The 21372-nt window shown below is 39.3% G+C and overlaps 1 protein-coding gene and 2 pseudogenes across 1 annotated transcript in view; 1 reads left to right on the top strand and 2 right to left on the bottom strand.

The window, feature by feature from the left end:
• RASSF3 (Ras association (RalGDS/AF-6) domain family member 3) overlaps positions 1 to 21372 on the bottom strand; it is a 91502-nt gene that overhangs the window by 37316 nt on the left and 32814 nt on the right. The window lies entirely within an intron of this gene.
• Positions 14884 to 16817, bottom strand: LOC102812994 (annotated as a pseudogene).
• On the top strand, positions 16946 to 17365 carry LOC102821514 (annotated as a pseudogene).

Here is a 21372-nt window from a genome sequence, read left to right as displayed (position 1 = left end):
GAGGAGGTACAACTCAGGAAAAAAGGGTAAGGGTGGTTACAGAACTCAAAGACTGTCATCAGCATCACTAAATGCTACAGGAGTTAACTCAAATTGGTGTACACTTTGCTGTGTATACTCTCACCAATAATAAAATAAATAAAATTAAAATAAAACAAACAGAAAAACAGCTTGTGCTTTTAAGTATACCTTCTTTGCTATTGATTCAAAGGGAAAGATAAAAAAGTCTTTGTTAAATACTTAACTTGCAGTTTTCACCTTAAAACCTAATCCTCCACACTGGGCTGGGAAGATAGAGACTGAGTGGGTACGAGAAGAAGATGAGAAATGTAAAAACGTAAGTGTCAGTGCGGGAAAATTTAAGGGAAGGAGGCATCTGTCTGTGCTCCAAATTTGTCAGACTTAAAAAATTACTGTTTTTAGCACTGGGCACTTTTTCCTATGAAGTGGTTCCTCTAGTTTCTTTTTAAAGCTTTGATTTTCATACCACATATAAAAGCTAAAATGCACTGAATACTTGCCATGGTTCTAAGCATTCTCCATGGATACCCAAAACCCACTACATTTAATTTTTAACAAATTCGAAATAAGGCTCCTGTGGGAAAAAAAATTAAAAAGTTAACTAGTGGAGATAGAACATCAGGAGCCCCCCAGCTGCCCCTGACAAGCTTTCCACAAGCCTGACTCAGAAAGACCTGGGCTGTCCAGGACGAGACAAAATCAGGCACAAAGCTTGCTTCTCCATTCAAAGCATAACCAACAGTTATCCTGAAAAAGACTGCCTCAGAGGAAGATTTTTCAGTTCTCTATTTTTTCTAATTTCCAAATTTCTGTATTATTTTAGTCATTGGGAAAAAAAATAATTTTTAAAAAATGATTTCATTATTTTTATAAGGAAAAGTAAGTGACTCAATTCATTTTTTTTTTGGATTCATGACCTCCTTAAAGGCCAAGAACCTAAAACCAAACCCACTCTGGTGACAGTGACCCTATAGACAAAATAACTCTTCAATGTTGTTGTTAAGTGTCCTCAAGTCAATTCCAACTCATAGTGACCGTGTATGTATAGGGGTTTTCAAAAGGAGCAGCTAGTGGGTTTGAACCGCCAACCTTGTGGTTAGCAGTCCAGTGCTTATTCTACAGAGCTACACCAGGACTCTTCAAGAGTTCTCTTTAAAGAGCCTGTTACAATGACTCTAAAATGTAACTGGTGATACTGATAATGGAATTGTGAGCAAGTGGAAAGAAAGGTACATCACTTTTCAAGTTATTTCTAGTTTTCTTTTTCTTGAAAAACAAAGGATTTCTTTCCAACTACATTATGTGAATAATTCTTAATTCTTAGTGTTTTGATTTTTATAAACTTGATTTCAAAATGCCATTTATACCAAATTGCTGCAACTTTTCAGCTCCCAAAAGAAAACTACAGGAAAGTAAAGACTGATTTGTGAAATTCATAAACCAAAATAAGGTATCAAAATGGATCCTGCCTAATCCTAAAGCCAAGTTTCCAGAGTGTGCTCTGGACACAGCCCTTGGAATTCAGTAAGAGCTAGGAATCCAGTTCTTCCGATCTTGTCTAGTTTGCTTTGACTTGTTCACTGCTAAGAGAAAGAGCACAGTCCAAGTTTAACCTAGGAGGAAATTAATCTTATCAGGAAATTACTCTGTATCTCAAACTGCTCCAAAAATATCATATCCTTACCTCATTTCACCTCGATTCCATCTGCTCACCTCTTCCTCCCCATTAGAAAATTTACTTAACAGACGAAGTTTGCCTCTGAGAATGGTCTCTTTCTAACCACATTAACAACATGTACTATGAAGTTGGAGTTCTGGTGTGGTGCTGCAGGTTAATGCGCTGGACTGCAAGGTCAGTTTGAACCATAAGGTCGGCAGTTCAAGCTCACCAGTTACTCCTTGGAAACCCTGCACAGGGTCGCTATGGGTCAGAACCGACTCGACAGTACTTAACAGCAACAACTATGAAGCTGAAGTCCTGGCATGGCGCTGTGGGTTAATGTGCTGGACTGCGAGGTCAGTTTGAACCGCGCGGTCATCAGTTCAAGCTTACCATCAGCTCCTCGGAAACCCTATACATGGTTGCTGTGAGTCAGAACTGACTTGATGGCACTTACTAATGACAACTATGAAGTATGTTTGAAACTAAGAGTTTTGAGGTTCTTGGTAACTTCTATGCCATAATTTGTCTTGAATTCATTCTTTTCGCTTGTTGCATAGAAATCCACTCAGCAGCAACCAAACACCTGTATGATTATACTGCTTGTATGCTTCACGTTTGTATTTTGGTCTTCTCTACTGACTAACCCATCAGACCCCAAAAGAACTGGCTTTTGAGGCCTTTTGATGTTGCCTCAGCAAACGGTAGTCATTAAATATTCATACTGGTGGCATCTCATACAACATGCAAATGCCGCTGGCACCATGAGGAATTTTTTTCCCCCCATAAAGAATGTGTTGTTGTTGTTGTTAAGTGCCGTCGAGTCGGATTCGACCCATAGCGACCCTGAACAGGGTTTCTGAGGGTGTAAATCTTTACGGGAGTAGAAAGCCTGATCTTTCTCCCGCGGAGCAGCTGGTAGTTTCGAACCGCTGACCTTAAGGTTCGCAGCCCGATTTGTAACCACTACGCTACCTGAGCTCCTCAATTCTTCTAGAAACAGTATGTCTTTTAAAGAATACTTTCTAGGGTCTCAAATTCTTCCCACATGTTGACTTTACTACCTTAAATTAGATTTCTAGACATCTCACTGTCAGCCCAAGTATTACCTTAACAGTGCCCCCCACACTTCTACCACAGATGGGCACAACGCAATGTGTCCATTTATTTTTAAAGTAAGGCTCTATAGGGTAAGCACTGGACTTTGAACCACAAGGTCAGCTTTTCGAGCCCACCAGCTGCTCTGCAGAAGAAAGATAAAGCTTTCTGCTCCCACAAAGAAGCTACAGAGGAGCTCCATCAGTCAAAACCGACTAGATGGCACTTAACACCCTCCCTTCAGTTTATAACCACATTTGGGCACATTTGTATCCTCCATAAGTGCTGAGATCAGTGTCTGCAATGCTGCTGGAAAGACTAGAACTTCGATGGCGCCGATGGAGACGTGCACCATGCTTCTTCACATCATCTGCCACACACACACTTATGAGGGAACGGCAGAGGCAGGCTTATCGAGGAAGGTGTTGGGTCCTGTCTCTTTTCCTCCATCTAAGTGCTTTAACTACTACGTTAGAACAGTAGTTTAGTTTATGGCCTACAATGGTCTACATATTGAGGGTCTGATATCAGGAAATCCTGGATTTCCATCAAGTGGGCAGGCCCAGTACTCTAAACAGTTTTTGCTGGAGTGGGCCTTCAGCTTGGAATGATTTTCTTATCTCTGGGCTTACAGACTAGGGCTCACATAAACAACTTTCACTGCACAGATTAGGGGTCACTCAACATTTCCCCACCACCAGAAGATTAAGTGTTTGTTGCTTTTTATTGCAACTGCTCTGGGAGCTCTGGGGAATGAAAAAAGAATGCAGAAAATCACAAGCAAATTTGAAAATGTCCTTGTACCACAAATATACTTATTAGTAAAATGTTTTTCACTGCCTTTGAATTACAGTATTGGCAAAGAATATTGAACCTACCATGGGTTGCCACAAGAATGAACTAATCTGTCATGGAAGAGTGTAAGCAAAATGGCGGCAGCAAAATGGCAGCAACAAAATGGCGACAACAAGGGCTTCAAGAATGACCAACTATTTTAAGAATAGTACAGGGTTGTTATGAGTCAAAATTGACTTGATGGCACTTAACAACAAAGTGTATATTCTATTTGAATAGTCTACATTACAAAAAACTTTGGAAGTACTAAGGAATCTAATAAACATTTCCACTGCTATCAAATGCATATATACAAATATAGTCAAATAACCTAAAAAATAATTCATTCTAGTAAGCATATGTTTAGAAACTGTTACTAGCATCTACTTGAAGATGAGAAAAAAGGTGACCTTGTCAGTGAATTTATTCACAGGGAATACAGAAATTTAATTAAAAATTAGCAAGATTATTTATGTCAAGTAGAAGTAACTAAGTAATTCCTCCCTAAATTGTATTTAGTTGGAATTACAGTTGGGAGAACTAGCGAGCTGTCAGTGGAGCAATTTCATCAATAAACATACTCCAGCAAGTCCATGGGAAAGGAGTTCCACTAGCAACTGCCCTCCATCAACCTGATGGTCCCTGGGGGTCAGCCTCAGAGCTGGACTGCACCTCCTGCACACAGTCAGAATGACATTGAGAATTGCATACTGACTCATAGCAACCCTGTGCAGAGCTTCTGAGGAGCAGCTGGTGGGTTTGAACTGTTGACATTCTGGCGGTATTCGGAAACCCTATATGATGTCGTTATGAGTCAACTGTCTCAATGACACACCACTACCATCACCATCTCCTAGAGTAACAGGAAACAAAGACAACACTAACTGAGGAGTAACTGGTCCTCATTCATCTCCATATCGGATGTTCCCAGAATCTAGGGGCTACTTAAGCACTGGATAAGTAAAGAAATGAATTAATCAGTCTGTTTCTTCTATAAAATTATACTCTTGTTCTCTAAGTGCTTAAGCAAAAATGATATGGTCACTTTGAAAATAAAGCCTTTGAAAGCATTTGACAAGGCTCCCTTTGCTATTTAACCAGAGAGCCCCTGAGATGTGAGTCTATCTTGGAAAGATGGCCTAGGCCATTTTTCTCATTCTTCTTACCTGTAGGGCAGGGAGGGACTGACTATGCATGAAAATAAAGCAAGATGCTCTTTAAAATTCAGGTGTCTGCAGCCCATTACAGAATTACCAATCAGAAGCTCTAAAGTCACGCTCAAGTTGGCGTAATTTCAGGAGCTTCTACAAGCAAGTTTTACACCCACCCTGGGCTAATCGTACAAGGGAGACTCCATCCACTCCCATGACTCCTACAACCAGTTTTACAAGTCGCACATCCATTTTCTCCCGCGCTCAGATCACCCTCTACACCTCTGTTCCATGTGGTCAAAGTTCCTGCAGCTTTCGCCAACCTCTCCACCCCCACATGCTGCCACACCATTGCTCATCTTCCCCAAATGTAGAGTTCCTCACACGCTGTACTGCCAGACATTCAAGAGCATCCCTGATCAGGTCAGGATCTGGGGGCCACTTATTGCCAAGTTTATGCTTGTCACACATCCAACGATCCCAGTTAATTTAAGTGTCTGAGATCTGGGGAACAGATTCCACCTTGCACCCCAGCCCACTCACTCATGCCCACATGTCTGAGGTCCAGCCACCAGGCAAAACACAGCTCCGATCCTTCCACTCCTACGCAAAGCCTGAGACCTTAGACAGACACCGCACTTTTGCACCTTCCTTCACTTGCTGTGTCATGGCTGACCATGCACATTTCTAATCTTGGGTACTCTTGAAAGCTGGACCTATTTTCCATTCATTCTGTTTTATACCCTACGAAGGGCCTGAGAGACCCTCTTGAAAGTCACAATGAAAAACAACCTTGGAAATAAAGCACACATGGGCTCCAATTCTCTGTTACCATGAAGGAGAGGAGGGGGAAGCTCAGTTAAAAAGATTGAAACCCAGTAAATTTGTTAACTATGTAGAAATTTATTCAAAGGTTAATTACTGACAAATTAATAATCCTTTATAGATAGACTGTTGTTGTTAAGGGCCGTTGAGTCAGTTCCGACTCATAGTGATCCTATATGGGTTTCTAGGAGTCCTGGTGTAGCACTGTGGGTTAATGCATTGAATGGCACAGTTGTTTTGAACCGCCAGTTGGCAGTTCAAGCTCACCAGCTGCTCCTCAGAAACCCTATTACAGGGTCAGTATGGGTCAGAATTGACTCAACGGCCCTTAACAACAACAGCATAGGGTTTTCAAGGCTTTAATCTTCAAGGGAACAAAAAGCCTCATCTTTTTCCCACAGAGCAGCTAGCAGACTCAAACCGTGGACCTTGTGGTTCTCAGTCCAGTGCTTCCAGTATGGAATCCTAGATTAAAAGTCCAACTTCCCCACTATTAGCTGGATCTTTTAGACAAACTACTTAACCTCTCAAAGCGTAATTTCTTCATCTAAAATGGGAATCACATACCACACTGGGTTGTGATGAAGTATAAATGAGCTAAGGACTAGAGATTATTTAACACAGGGAGAGCCCGACACAGAGAAGGAGCCCAGTAAACACTGTGCAGGCAGTCCCTGAAGGTATGAACGAGATCCATTCCTGTGTCTTCAAGAATTTGTAGACAAGTCAGAACAGATGCTCACAGTTCTTATTTAACCTTACCTTGGGAGAAGAAGCACAACACTTTGGGAGAAAGATGAAGCTCTCTGCTCCTGTACAGATTCACAGTCTCGGAAACCCTCAGAAGCAGTCCTACTCATTCCTACAGGGTTGCTATGGCTTGGAACCAACTCAGTGGCAATGGGCTTGGATAAGGCCCAAAGGGTTTACAATGATTTAAAAGGCGACTGTGATGAATTTATCCAATAGGGGCTGGTTCAATTGATTCCAGTTGAGAACAAATTTATGTAACATTAAAGGGCAAGCTGTTGTTGTTTGTTGTCAGCCTTAAGTACTGTCCAGTTAGTTCTGACTCACAGCGAACCTGTATAGAGGTTCTGAAGAGTGACTGGTGGGATTGAACTGCCAACCTTGCTGTTAGCAGATTAGCAATCCAATGCTCATCCTATAGCATCTCAAGTCCCTTCCAACTCATACAGATCCTATATACAACATAATAAAACAATGCCCGGGTCCTCACCACCCTCACAATTGTTGTTACTTTAGTGCAATTACTGCTGCCACTGTGTCAATCCATCTTGTTGGGGGGCTTTCCTATTTTTTGCTAATCCTCCACTTTACCAAGCATGATGTCCTTCTTCAGGGATTGGTCCCTTCTAACAATACAGCGAGAAGTTTGCCATCCTCGCTTATAAGGAGCATTCTGATTGTATTTCTTCCAAGGTGTATTTGTTAGTTCTTCTCGAAGTCCACGTGCTTTTCAGCATTCTTCTCCAACACCATAATTCAAATCCATCTGTTCTTTTCCAGGCTTCCTTATTCAATGTCCAACTTTCACATGCATATGAGGCAACTGAAAATACTATGGCTTGGGTCAGACTCACCTTAGTCCTCAAACTGACCAGGTTCAGAGAAGCAGCGACACCAGAGATGGAGGCAGAGATGATGACATGGAGAGATGGAGTGGCTGGGGACTCTAGATTCAAGGAGGGAGAGGGGCTGTGTGCTGGTGGCTGGGAGGCAGGCTTGTGGTGTATACCCTTTAATTGTTTGAATGGTTATATATTTCAGAGTGCTTTGTTATACATCCCCCCTACACCCCCCCCCAACAAAACAGAGGGAATGGAAGCAAATGCTGTTGAATGATGATGCATAGATGATGCAATGAAACGAATGTAATGACTGCAATGAAAGGATGAATAACACTGACTGATGTTCTACCATGTAAACTATCACTCAATTCATAATAAAGAGTTAACAAAAAATTTGTTTTAATTGGCATTTTGATATTAATGATATTGTTCAATGGTTGCTGCATTCTTTTTTTTTTAATATGGGCACAAATATGGATCTCATTCAATTGGTTGGCCAGATATTCCAAATTTTTTGACATAGATGAGTGAGCCCCTTCAATGTTAAACCAGTTTGTTGACATATTTCAATTTGCATCCCATCAGTTCCTGGGAGACTTGTTTTTCAGTAATGCCTTCAGTTCTGCTTGGACTTCTTTTTTTAATATCATCGGTTCTTGATCATATGTTGCCTCTTGAAATGATTGGACATGGACCAATTCTTTTTGATACAGTCAATCTATGTATTCTTTCCACATTCTTTTAATGTTTCCAGTGCCATTCAAGAGTTTGTCCATAGAGTCCTTCAATACTGCAACCTGGGGCTTGAATTTTTTCCTTCATTTTTTTCAGCTTGAGAAACACTGAGCATGTTCTTCCCTTTCAGTTTTCTAACTTCAGGTCTTTGCACATTTCAGCACAATACTAAACCTTGCCTTCTTCAGTTGCCCTTTGAAAATACCTATTCAGTTCTTTTACGTCTTCATTTCTTCTAGTCACTTTAGCATCTGTATGCTCAAGAATAAGTTACTGGTGTCTTCTGACATCCATTTTGGTTTCTTCTTTCTTTCCTACTTTCTTCATGTATGATGTGCTTGATGTCATCCCATACTTCTCCTGGTCTTCCGTCATTAGAGTCTAATACATCACCTGTGTTCTGAGATGGTCTCCAAGTTCAGGTGGGATACACTCAAGGTCATATTTTCACTCTTGTGGACTTATTTTCATTTTCTTCAGCTTCAGCTTGAACTTGCATATGAGCAATTAGTGATCTGTCTGTTGCACAGTTGGCCCCTGGCCTTGTTTTGACTAATGATACGAAGCTTAGTGGTTGGTATATAAATTTTAATAATAGTGATATTAACTGGTCTTCCTTGTGATGGTGGGGGTGTGCCGTGGAGCATAGTGACCCTGCATGGGTTTACGAGGCTGTGTATCTTTATGGGAGCAGAAAGCCTCATCTTTCTCCTGTGGAACTGCTGGTAGTTTCAAACTACTGTCCTTGAGGTTAGCAGCCCAACTCGTAACCACTATGCTACCAGAGGTCCTTGGTCTTCCTTGTAGGCATATAGATTTTATCCCATTACAGACAGCACTGCACTTCAAGAGAGAGATCTTGAAATGTTCTTTTTAATGAAGAATGTGACACTATTCCTCTTCAATTTGTCATTCCCAGCATAGTAAGCTATATGATGATTGTCTGATTCAAAATGGCCAATACCAGTCCATTTCAGCTCACTAATACCTAGGATATCAATGTTTATAAGTTCTACTTCATTTTTGACAACATCTAATTTTCCTAAAGTCATACTCTGCATGATTATTAATGGATATTTCCAACTGTTTCTTCTCATTTTGAGTAGGGCCACATAAGCTAATGAAAAAGCTTAACTCTATCCACGTCATTAAGGTCAACTCTATTTTGAGGAAGAAAATCTTCCCCGGTCACATCTTGAATGCCTTCCAATCTGAGGGGCTCATCTTCCAACACTATATCAGATAATGTGTTGCTGCTAATCATAACAAAGGTTTGCAGTGGCTGACCACTCAGAAGTGGTTCACCTCTCCTTTTTCCTAGTCTGTCTTAATCTGGAAACTGCATCATGGGTGATCCTGCTGTTACTGCTGTTGGAATTGATTCTAACTCACAGCAACCCTGCAGTTCAAACTGACCTTGAGGTCGAGTGCTTACCCTATAGAACCACACCAGGACTCCATGGCTGACTCTGCTGGTATTTAAAATATTGGTGGCACGGTTTCCAGCTTCAAAACAACATACAAGTCACCATAATATGGCAAACTGATGGAGTGAGCAAGTAGGCGTTAATCTGGGGACTGCCTATAGTTGTAATTTGTATTGAATCCTTAAAATTTACATGCAGGGATCTTTTTTTTTCTGTGTCTTTCACTCTAGTTTCAACCCAATTAAAAATAGAATACAGAAAAACAAACACTTATCCCTTCTAAAGTATGTACAAGGGTTTCCTACAAGAATCTGAAATCAAATGATTTTTTAAATAGCATGAATATGATGGGGAAAATAATTGAGTCTTTTATTCTGGAAGAACATAAACATAACAAGGTTAGGATTGGGTTGGTTTAAAAAAAGAAGATATGACTGAGATCCAACAAATTTTGGGAGGGGTCTGAAACAACCTCTACATCTAAATAAATTTCTAAGTAAAGCTTTATGGTTGTATATTGGTAATTTAGCTTTATCCCATCCAAGCCACATGAATCAACTATCTTCTCCCAAATTCCCCACATAAAGACACAATTTAAAATCAGACATCTAATAAGGACTGGCAATATCAAGAACTGGCAATACCAAGGTTTGGCAAGGGTGTAGAGCACATGGAACTCTCATACTTTGCTGCTGGAAATGTAAATTGGTTCATCTCTTTGGAAAACCTGTTGTATCTATGAAAGCTGAAAGTATCCCTAACTCTACGATGCAGCAATTCTACTCCTAAATATATTTTCAAGAGAAACGAGGGTCTTGGTCCACCAAATGACAGGTACTACAAGAATGTTCCCAGCATCTGGACACAATCCAAATGTTCACAGAAAGAATGGATAAATAAATTGGTGCGATATTCACATATGGTAGCACTACACAGCAATAAATGATCACTGATGCATGCAACAATATGGATGAGTCACATGACACTGCACTGCACAAAAGATGCCAGCGGTGAAAGAGATACCAGCTGCAAAAGAGTACATACTGAGTAATTGCATTTATATGAAGTTCAAGAACAGGCAAAACTCATTTATGGTGACAGAAGTCAGAACAGTGGTTAGACCAAAGGGGTAGAGAGATTACTGGATGGAAACGTTCACAGGGGAATTCTCTGGGGTGACAGAAATACTGTGTATCTTAATCTTTTGAGAGGCAGAGAGAGACAAAGAAAGGGAAATCAAGAGCCATGTCTTATACTATAAGTTATAACTTCAATTTAAAAATTCAAATATCTATACAAATAAAGATGAAGATTCTGGGTCTGAAGATACCGTGTGCCCTATTCTTCAATCAGGAGTAAATACATTTTTCCTTACTAAAAAGTTTTAGATGTAGAATTACTAGGTCAGTGAGCAATTTTAACAGCACTGGCAAAGAGAATTTAGATATTCCCTGCTTCCTTGCTTTATTATAAACTCTAATCAAAGCACTCCTGCTTTTTAATGCAATTTTAACTCATGACGATTGAGGAGATTTCCTTCCATTATAAACACCATCCCATCTTGCCTACCAATCTAGCAGACCAAAATATTTATTTTCAATGTTGACACGGAAAAGCAAAAGAACAGGAAACTATATTTAAGAAAAACAACATACCATAATAAGATTAACAAACCATATACAATTTTAAGAGTACCCTGAGGAATTTCCTTTGTATGAAAGCATATTTTCAACGCAACAGTATACTTGCCACAATAGAATCTTTATACTAATTAAATAATTAATCAATAACAGGGAACAAATGAAACTCTGAGATGAAATGAAAACTCACATTGTCCTTTCTAGGATTAACCCGTTAGTCACCTCTGGGTGTCCTTACATAGTCAATAAAGATCCCAGAATAAAAATTATATGTGTTTTTTCTATTATAAAAGACAGATGGGGCGGGGGGCGGGGAGGGAGCAGAAACCATTCTATCACCCAGAGAAATCTGTCCAGTTTTCATGCCTCTTACATTTAATGACATATTGTACGCATTGCTTTAAAAATCTTTTCCACTGAGAACAAAGTAGGAGGCCTCCAACTTGTCGATCTCAAAACCTACTATATCACACAGCCACAGTAGCTGAAACAACTTGGTACTGGTATATTGAAAGGCACATAGATCAGTGGAATAGAATTGAGACACCTGAAGTGAATCCATCCACCTACAGTCAGCTGATCTTTGACAAAGGGTCAAAACACATTAAATGCAGAAGAAATAGTCTCTTCAACAAAGGGTGATGGCAAACCGGGATTTCATTTGCATAAGAAAGAAATAAGATCCATACCTCTCACCATATATAAAAAAGGAATTCAATGTGGATTTAAGACCTAATGTGAAACCTAGAACTATAAAGATCGTCAAGGAAAACACAGGAACAGACTTAAGGGTTCTGGTACATGACATAAACACACTGTCAAACATAACTGACAATACACAAGCAGCAGAAGACAAATCAGGTGACTGGCACCACCTGAAAATAAAGACATCCAAAATAATAAAAAGAGAATCCACATGCTTGGAAACAAAATGTTTGGCAGTGACATATCAGACAACTTTATAGAACACATCAACAAGAAGACAAATATTCCAATTTTTAAATGGGCAGAGAACATAAATAGACATTTTACTAAAGACATTCAGGCGGCCAATAAACATGAAGAAATACTCAAGATCATTAGCCATTAGAGAGCTACAAATTAAAACAAAAATGTGATACCATCTTACCCCCATATTCATATCAAATAATAATAAAAACAGGAAACAAATGCTGATGAAGATGTAGAGAGACTGGGACCCTCTTACACTGCTAGTGGGACTATAAAATGGTACAACCACTGTAGAAAACAGTATGGCACATTCTCAAAAAGTTGGAAATAGAAATACAGTTGTTGTTGTTGTTAAGTGCCGTTGAGTCGGTTCCGACCCATAGCGACCCTGTGCAGGGTTTCCGAGGGTGTAAATCCTTACGGGAGTAGAAAGCCTCATCTTTCTCCAGCGGAGCAGCTGGTAGTTTCGAACTGCTGACCTTAAGGTTCGCAGCACGATTCGTAACCACTACGCTACCAGAGTATGAACCAGCAATCCCTCTAATTTGGTATATATCCTCAAGAAATAAGATCCTTGACACGAATAGATCTATGCACAGCCAAGTTCACTGCGGCACTATTCACATAGCGAAAAGATGGAGACTCCCTAAATGCCCATCAACAGAAGAATGGCTAAACAAACTTTGGTTCATACACACAATAGAACACTAGGCAATGTTGAAGAATAATGATGGATCTGCAAAACACCTCAGAACATGGATGAACCTGGAGGATATTATGCTGAGTGAAAACAGGCAATCACAAAAGGGAAAATATTAATGTGAGACCACTGTTGTAAAAAAATTACAAAAAGGTTTTCTTTTTTTAATTTTTTTGAGTAAGAAAAAAAAATCCTATTTTATTTCCCTGTTAACACCAAGTCATATTATTAAAAATGTTTTTCAAAATACTAAGCTAGATCACCAATCCAAGTCACTGCCTTAATTCAAATCTTCATCAAGAAAATAATTAAATAACAGAAATTCATTGTGAAACACTTTCTAGAGCAAGCAGCTTATTACTGTATATAATTTATTAACTTAGTAGTTCAGTCTCTCGATATTTAACAAGTTCATTTAAGAATTACTATCCCATTTGTTCATAGTGATATTAATATAAATGCATAATTTAAAAATCAATATTCTTTCACTGTGAACATAAAACTTCCTAAAAAATAGTTGTGGACTTGTTATTAAGAACTGTGGAGTCAGTTCCGACTCATAGTGATCCTGAACAGGGTTTCCGAGGCTGTAAATCTTTACGGAAGCAGAACGCCTCATCATCCTCTCTCAGAACTACTGGTAGTTTCAAACTACTGACCTTGCGATTGGCAGCCTGACTCGTAACCACTATGCTACCAGAGCTCCTTAGTTGTGGACTAGGGCTCAGTAATGACTTGCCTGCTGGGATAGCAATGTTCAAAGCCAAACAGGCTGGCAAGCTTGGAAAGGGATCAATGATATATATGCATCCTCGGCATGCTATTTCCCACATTTCTGCTATCCACACTTGTTTCATAATATTGTATAAATTATTGCCTCAACTTTGAAAAAAAAAATCAAGATGAATATATTTCAACACAACTCTTTAAAATGAAAACATTCCCCATGTTTGTTAATTCTCTTCAAGAGATGGATTTCACTATTCACTGCATGTACAATTTTTTCACCTTCAGTATCTCATTACAATCAATGCCGCAGTAAGACCTGTGTTTTCTTAAAAATTGCATTCAATAATTAGATTGTTGTCGAATCCCAGTTGAACTAATATAACAAAGTCCAAAGCACATGTGACCATTAACACCCTGGGAACCTATATATTATTGCAAATTACTAATGAGACAAAAATGTGCATATAATTCAAACACAAACTCTGAGGAAGAGGGTGCAAATAAATATTACAATATTTTTCAACTCGATCTAAATGCTGCCCAAATAGTTAGCTGAAAAGATTAATACTAATAACAGGAAGAGTTAAACTATTTTAAAGACACTCTCCCAAGTAGATTAGCACAATTTTACAAAACAAAGGTAAGAGTCTATGCCAATACATTTTTCCTGTAGTGTAATGTAATTGCTAATATGAGGTATAATCTGTAAGCAATTAATACAAATGAAAATAGGGATAAGTCACCACTAAATAACAGTTTGGTGAAAAGCTTCTAAGCTAATGTAGTTCAGAAAAGGGGTGAAGGAAACTGGGTAGAAGGTGTGGGTCAGGTGGGTTTCAAGATGGAATATCATCTTTGTGCCTTATCATCATCATCTTATACGTAATAGTCCATCATTGAAGAAAGGTAAATCCTTTGCAATTACGCTGGCCAAGAATATGCTTTACACAGCATAGGAAGATTATTTAATGAATATTTCATTTTGCATTTTTATATTTAGATATACATATAATCATATATGCATATAAAAATATAAACAGAATTTTAAAATATATGATTTCTGAAAATTTAACATTAAAACCAAACTATGCATATACTACAGGATTTTCTAGAATATCAAAACTTGGGTAAAACCAAAGGAAAATGTTGCTATTTCTTTAGTAAATGGCTTGTGTGAAACTTCAAGCCCACTCATCTTTTTATAGATGGGTTTATTTGATGAGGATTGTGATTCAATGATTGTTTAGCAGCAATTTTACCAAACTGTAAATTCTTTTATTAACAGGCATTATAAACAGATAACACTAATCTAATTTTAAAACTATGCGTGCCACACCAGTGAATATACAGCTCATGAATAACTTAAAAATACTTCCCATTTTAAAAAGCAATACAGCATACAAAAACCTATATCAAACAAAGAAGCTATAATATGGGTACATGATTGATGTGTCTAAAATGATATATACAGTACATAATTAATGCTAATTATGTGTCCAGTACTTTTTTCCTGATTTCTTTCATGCTTCACCTTCCCCTGAAACTGAATTCTGTACTTCTTCTAAAATTGGTACAATCAAGCCATCCTTGGACATCATATTATATTTCATGACAAATTTAGTAAATGTACGACACAAAAATGTTTCATTTTCATATTCATCAAATATCTGCTGGTGATGAAAATAAGCATGAGCTAAAAATTCTATAAATCCTATGGCATACTGATTCTAGTTTTGCTACAGACGATTCCTTTATGCTAACCCTGCTGGGAAAATATTTATTGCTATTCAGAAGGCAGGCAGCACCATCAAGTGTATGCCTAGTGGAGTCTACAGCAGGACACTCTTTTGGAGTTTTATGAGCTGCACAAAGAAAAATCCATTGTTCAGTTGCTGTCATCTGAGTGCATGGTATCTGGATGGTACTCACTCTGAAGTTTGACAGCAAGACCGTTTAGCTCAAGATAGAACTGCCTTAAATGTTCACACTTCCATACACCTTCATCTTGGCCTTCAGGTGGTTCAAGAATTTTGTCGATATTAGAGCAATCTGCCCTTATGTTTTGATGAATATACTGCTGAACAGCCAGTGTACTGTGCACTTCATCAAGCGATTCATCAGGCCAATTATAGAAATCCTGAGCCTTGGTACCCGATCTGTTATGCCTCAGCAATACCGTCCCCTCCTATGACCATAGTGCCCAAGAAAAGCTTTTCTTGCTAAAAGAAACATTCTATGATGGTTACTTGGAATCATGGTGTGGTGCTGTGTGGTAATGCAGTGGACCCCAAAGGTCGGTTTGAACCGCAAGGATGGCGGTTCAAATTCACCTGCTGCTCCTCAGAAACATTATATAGGGTCACAATGAGTCGGAACTGACTCGGTGGCACTTAACAACAACAATGATGGTTACCAGGGGAGGAAGGGAAGAGAAAATTATTCACTGGGTACATAGTAGACACATGTTAACTTAGGTGGTGGAGAAGGCAGTATACAAGAGGGAGGTTGGCACAGGACAGATGAAGGCAGTGGAAGACACGGGAGGAGTGCAAGAGTTAAAGTGAACAGAGGTCAGTACTATTAACAGATGGCACATGGAAGGGACTGTAATCACTATAATGAAACGAAGGGTGTGATTTGTTGGCTGCGGTACTGATGATCTGTTCTGTGAACCTTCACTCAATTCACAATCAAAAGTTTTGAAAATTTCCCTTTAAAAATATTTTGTGCATCAAACATTTTAATAACAGTTAGTGACTAGCATTTTTTGCGCATCTACTGTAAACCAGGCATTGTCTTAGCATTTTACATAGATCAACTTATTTTATATTCATAATAACCCAAGAGGGCTACGAACAGTTGTAAGGATCCGTTAAATGCCCCCAACGTCACACAGCTCTAAATGGTAACACCAGGATTACAATTCAGATAGTCTGGGGTCCAGAAACTGTATTTTTAACTACTGTACATCTACAAATACTTTTAAATACTTGAATGTTTACGTATCTTGTCTTACATCATACGACACGTTCAAAATTGTTTCCAAATTTTCCTCTAAGAAACGTAATGCTTTGAAGGAAATTTTGATGACCCTTCTTGTGAGAGGTCCTCTCACATAGCCGTTAGGAAAACTTTAGAAGGAGAATTGCTAGGTCAGAGGAGAAAGTAACCAGATGAGCTATCAACTAGAGCATGGGTCCATTAGCTTCTAAGAGAGCCTAATGCAGCAGAAAAGATCATTCATTGGCAAGAAATCATTGTAAGAATCTGGCTGGCTCCAAGTTATAGGGCTAAGAATCACTAAGTACTTCTGAGAATGGCAAGAAAAGGTCACTGATAACTAAGGAAATGCTGGTAATTCAAGAACAGATGAACAGTTTAAGTGTCCCCTTAAACTAATGACTTCTCAAACCCAGTCTCCACAACTATACAGACTTACTACTAGATGCCACATCTACGTGATTTCTCATTTGTTTTCAGCTTTTACATCAACTGCTTTAATGATCTAGTCCAAACTAGCAGAAGAATGGAGGAGACTCTAAAAAACTCACATGAGCTTTCTGTTTTTTCCCAGCATTCGAGATGTCGAAGCACAGATATGGTGGGTCCTCTGGTGTAAAATTCTGAATTTCCCTGGGTCTTCCAGTAAGCCACGATCAACTGTACTGACAACACAGGAGCCAAATAGCTGTATATCATCTCTGCAAAGGGGATCAAGGGACAACTGAACAGACTTCCTGCAGCTGGTGTAGTGATATGGTGATGGCCATGGTGAAGAAAGGGAAACCAGAGCTCAGAACAAAGGTACATCCCGCAGTGGTAATACAACAGCGAAAGTCATACTGGAGAAAGGACGGTGTGTTCCTTTATTTTGAAGATACTGCGGGGGTCACAGTAAACAATAAAGGTGAGATGAAAGGTTCTGCCATCACTGGACCAGTTGCCAAGGAGTGTGCGGGCTTATGACCCAGATATGCATCCAATGCCAGCACCACGGCATGATTCTCCAGTGTATTTGTAAAAATAAATAAAACAACACGTCCCAAAAAAAGAAAAAAAATCACATGAATCAAATAAGTCAGCGATGTACTACTTATATCAAGTCTGCATAGAAGCAGTTTTCTCTTTATTCACTCATTATACACTAGCATTAGTTACCTAGGGCAGCGGTAACAAATTACACAAGCTAAGTGATTTTAAACAACAGAAATGCATTCTCTCACAGTTCTGAAGGCTGAAAGTCAAAACACCAAGGCGTCACCTCTATGGCAGTGAGACCAGAAGAACTGAATGGTGCTGGGCTACTATTACTGAACATTTTCACCAAAGATTCTACAGAAGAATCCTACTTAAAAGGAGTTCAAATTTTCCTGAAAGTCTAGACTTCCAGAGTCACTGAGGAGGGTTGTTGTTGTTGTTAAGTGCCGTTGAGTCGGTTCCGACCCATAGCGACCCTGTACAGGGTTTCCGAGGGTGTAAATCTTTACGGGAGTAGAATCGGGCTGTGAACCACAAGGTCAGCAGTTCGAAACTACCAGCTGTTCCATGGGAGAAAGATGAGGCTTTCTGCTCCCGTAAAGATTCACAGACTCAGAAGCCCTGTACAGGGTCACTGTGAGTCGGAACCAATTCCATGGCATTTTACCACCACCATATGGGATCTGGAGTCCTGGTGCGGCACTGTAGGATATGCACTGGACTACTAATCGCAAGGTTTCCGGTTCAAAACCACCAGCTGCTCCTCAGAAACCCTATACAAGGTCACTCTGAGTCGGAACAGACTCAAAGGCATGTAACAACAACAACACAACATATGGAATCTAATTGACAATAGTAACTCAAAAAATTAGATAAGAGCCTAGGGGAAAGTAAGTTTATGTTAATGAGTAACAATTCAGAATGTAAATAATGGCTACAGAACCCGAAGAATGTAATCAATGTCACTAAACTGTATGTGTGGAAGCTTTAACTGATAAAGGCCAGGGCTTTAAAAGTTAATGGAAAAATTCCATTCTCTTTTAATTTCATTTTTCCATAAACTTTTTGACGTCCCCTTGTTTGTTTTGCTGTGTATATTCCTCAAAACAACAAAATAAATAAAAATTAGAGGGGGAGGGGAGGAGAGTGTAGCCTAAGAAATCTTACGGCACAGTTCTCTGAAGGCTCCAGAGGAGAAGTTTTTTTTCTGTGTCTTTTTTCTAGCTTCCGGTGTTGCCAGAGATCCTTAGCTTATAGGCCTAACACTCCAATCTCTGCCTCGGTCATCACATGGCATTCTCTATGTGTGTCTGTGTCTCTGTGTTCTCATACTGGATTGACACTTTTCCTAAGTAGGTAGGATCATAACTTCACTACATCAGCAAAGACCCTATTTCCAATAAAGTCACATCCATAGGTACCTGTGTACAGGACTTCAGCATATCCTTTTGGAGGCTATAACTGAATGCACTACAGGTGGCATTCATGTAGGTATTCCCTCAGGGTTCTGCCAATAATGAGACATTACAGAGTTCATGTCCCAGATGCATGAAAAAAAAGTGGCTTTTATTGATTCCTGGCAGTAAGTAATAAAATCTGCTCTTACAGAAACATGATCATGTTTGGGAAAGCAACTACACCATAACAGCAAATTGTTTCAGGGCCTTACTGAAGAAGAGAACTACATTAAAGCTTTAAAAAAAGATGTGGAGGAAATATGAAGGAACTGATATTATCGGCCGAAAGCCAGTCCAACGGGTATCTTGGAAACCACAAATTAAATCTGGGCAACTTGAGCAGGAAGAGTACGATAAGGAAACAGAAGCCTCTTTCACCCAAAGGGAACACAGCAGGCTGTTTAAAAAATACCCTGTATCATGATTTTATGCCATTTTTTTACCATTCAGACACCCTCCCTCCCATTTCATCACTCCAAGACTGAATGAGGGTTTAAAAAGAGATTTAAAAGAAATTATAAATTTTAAATGCCACAAAATCTTTTATATGTTCAAAAGTCTCCTCTGTCATACTAAGTCACACTTATCATTTGTCAAATTGCAAGTGGGCACTGATATACCCTATATAAAATTTATATACCCAATAGTGTAGTGGTTATGAATAGGCCTGCGAACCACAAGGTCAGCAATTTGAAACTACCAGCTGTTCTGCAGGAGAAAGATGAGGCTTTCTGCTCCCGTAAAGATTTACAGCCTCGGAAATCCTGTACAGGGTTGCTATGAGTAGGAACCGACTCCACGGCACCTAACAACAGTAACAACAACAAAATAGAATTTAGGAATTTCTTTGCTATAGACAGTTCCTCATTTTGTTCATAGGAGGATATGTTGTTGTTAAGTGCTGTCAAGTTGACCCTGTATAGGGTTTCCAAGGAGCAGATGGTGAGTTTGAACTGCCGACCTTATGGTTCGCAGTCTAGTATTGATCCACAGTGGTGCCAACCATATGTTATTCAATCATAAAGAGCTGTTTTATTATCCATTGCTGTCCAGTCCATTCTGATTTAGAATGATCCCATGAATGCAGAGTAGAATTAGAATTGTTTCATAGGATTTTCAAGGCTGTTGCATTTTGAAAGCAGATAACCAGACCTGTCTGGATGGGTTCAAACGGCCAACCTTTCATCTAGTGGTTGGGTATTCAACCATCTGTGCCACCCAGGGACACCTCAATTAAATGGTACTTTTTATAAATCTGAAAGGCTAAAAATACTAACATAAAACAAATATAATGAATTCTGTATTCCATTTGTTTCCCTCAACCACAAGTGTTTCAATATGGTTTCAAGAAAATGCAAACATACAGATTAAAAACAAATAACTTCTAAATCCTCAAACTTCCTATGTCCAAGATAGAACTGAAGAACCTACCCGGGCACCTTGAACTTACCTGACATGACTTTTCTTGACATGACTTTTCTATCCAAAGTCTTCTAAATTCCCACTAAATGATCCGGTGGGATCATGCCAATAGGGTATTCAGGTCTCTAAAAACCAGGACTGGTTAGTTTTGCCACTGCACTAGGTTTAAAAGGTGACATCTCAGAAACAGGAACCGAGGCTCCCAGGACCATCAAGGAAAAGAGCCTAAGTGGAGTGTGAGGTTCCTACCTGGAAAAGCAGCGACAGACAACAGAAATATAGTGACAGAGGCAGTGGCATGGAGAGACAGAGCAGTTGTGGGCTTCCAGGCCCAGGCACTTTGCAAAACTTAGTGCCTACTGGCTTGTGGAATGTGCCTTTGGGTGTTTACAGACTGGCTTAATAAGCTTTGTAACACTTGCCCATGCAGGGAAGAGGCCGAGGGACCATGTTGGCTGAAAGGTCAAAGACAACAATGAGGCTTGCTTGCAGTATGGCAAAGAAGAGGTATTCCTGATCAGAAAATCTTCTGAGTTGTTTCTGATCCTGAATTGTACCCCTGTCCACTTCTCTAATAAACCCCAGAATCGTTCAGTATTGTCATGAGGTGTCTATGGCCACTGTAAAGGATTATGGAACCCAGTTGTGAAGCAGAGAGTGCTATGGGAGGGATGGTTGGTGTCAGTAAAGAAGGTGGTAGGGTAGAAGTAGGTCTGACCTCCGCTTTGTAGGAATCAGCCTTGGGCTGATTTTGAGTTTGATTCTCCTTTTCCCTAGTGAAGCCAGACAGGGCCCCCACAGTTTTTGCACTACCTAAGGCTGTAGCCAATGAACCTTAAAATATATATTCTCTTCCGTATGACTGAGCAATTCCACTCCTAGCACAATAAATAACCTCAAGTAAGTCTAAAGATGTTTACTGCAGTATCATTTATTGTTGAGAAAAATGGAAGGAAATAATTAAATGTTAAGCAACAGGAAATGGGTACACGGGTATGTTCAACAGTTTAAAAGAATGAACTAGAACAACAAGAATGAATGTCAAAAACAATGTTAAGTCATAGAAACAACCTGCAGAAGAAAATACGTAATATGATACCATTTGTAAAAGTTTTTAAAATGTCACTATGATACACATATGTGTGTGTGTGT

The sequence above is a fragment of the Chrysochloris asiatica genome, unplaced genomic scaffold, assembly GCF_000296735.1.
Source record: "Chrysochloris asiatica unplaced genomic scaffold, ChrAsi1.0 scaffold00033, whole genome shotgun sequence".
NCBI classification, from domain to species: domain Eukaryota; kingdom Metazoa; phylum Chordata; class Mammalia; order Afrosoricida; family Chrysochloridae; genus Chrysochloris; species Chrysochloris asiatica.
The sequence above is the reverse complement of the archived record's forward strand: the minus strand, read 5'-3'. Positions and strand labels throughout refer to the sequence as shown.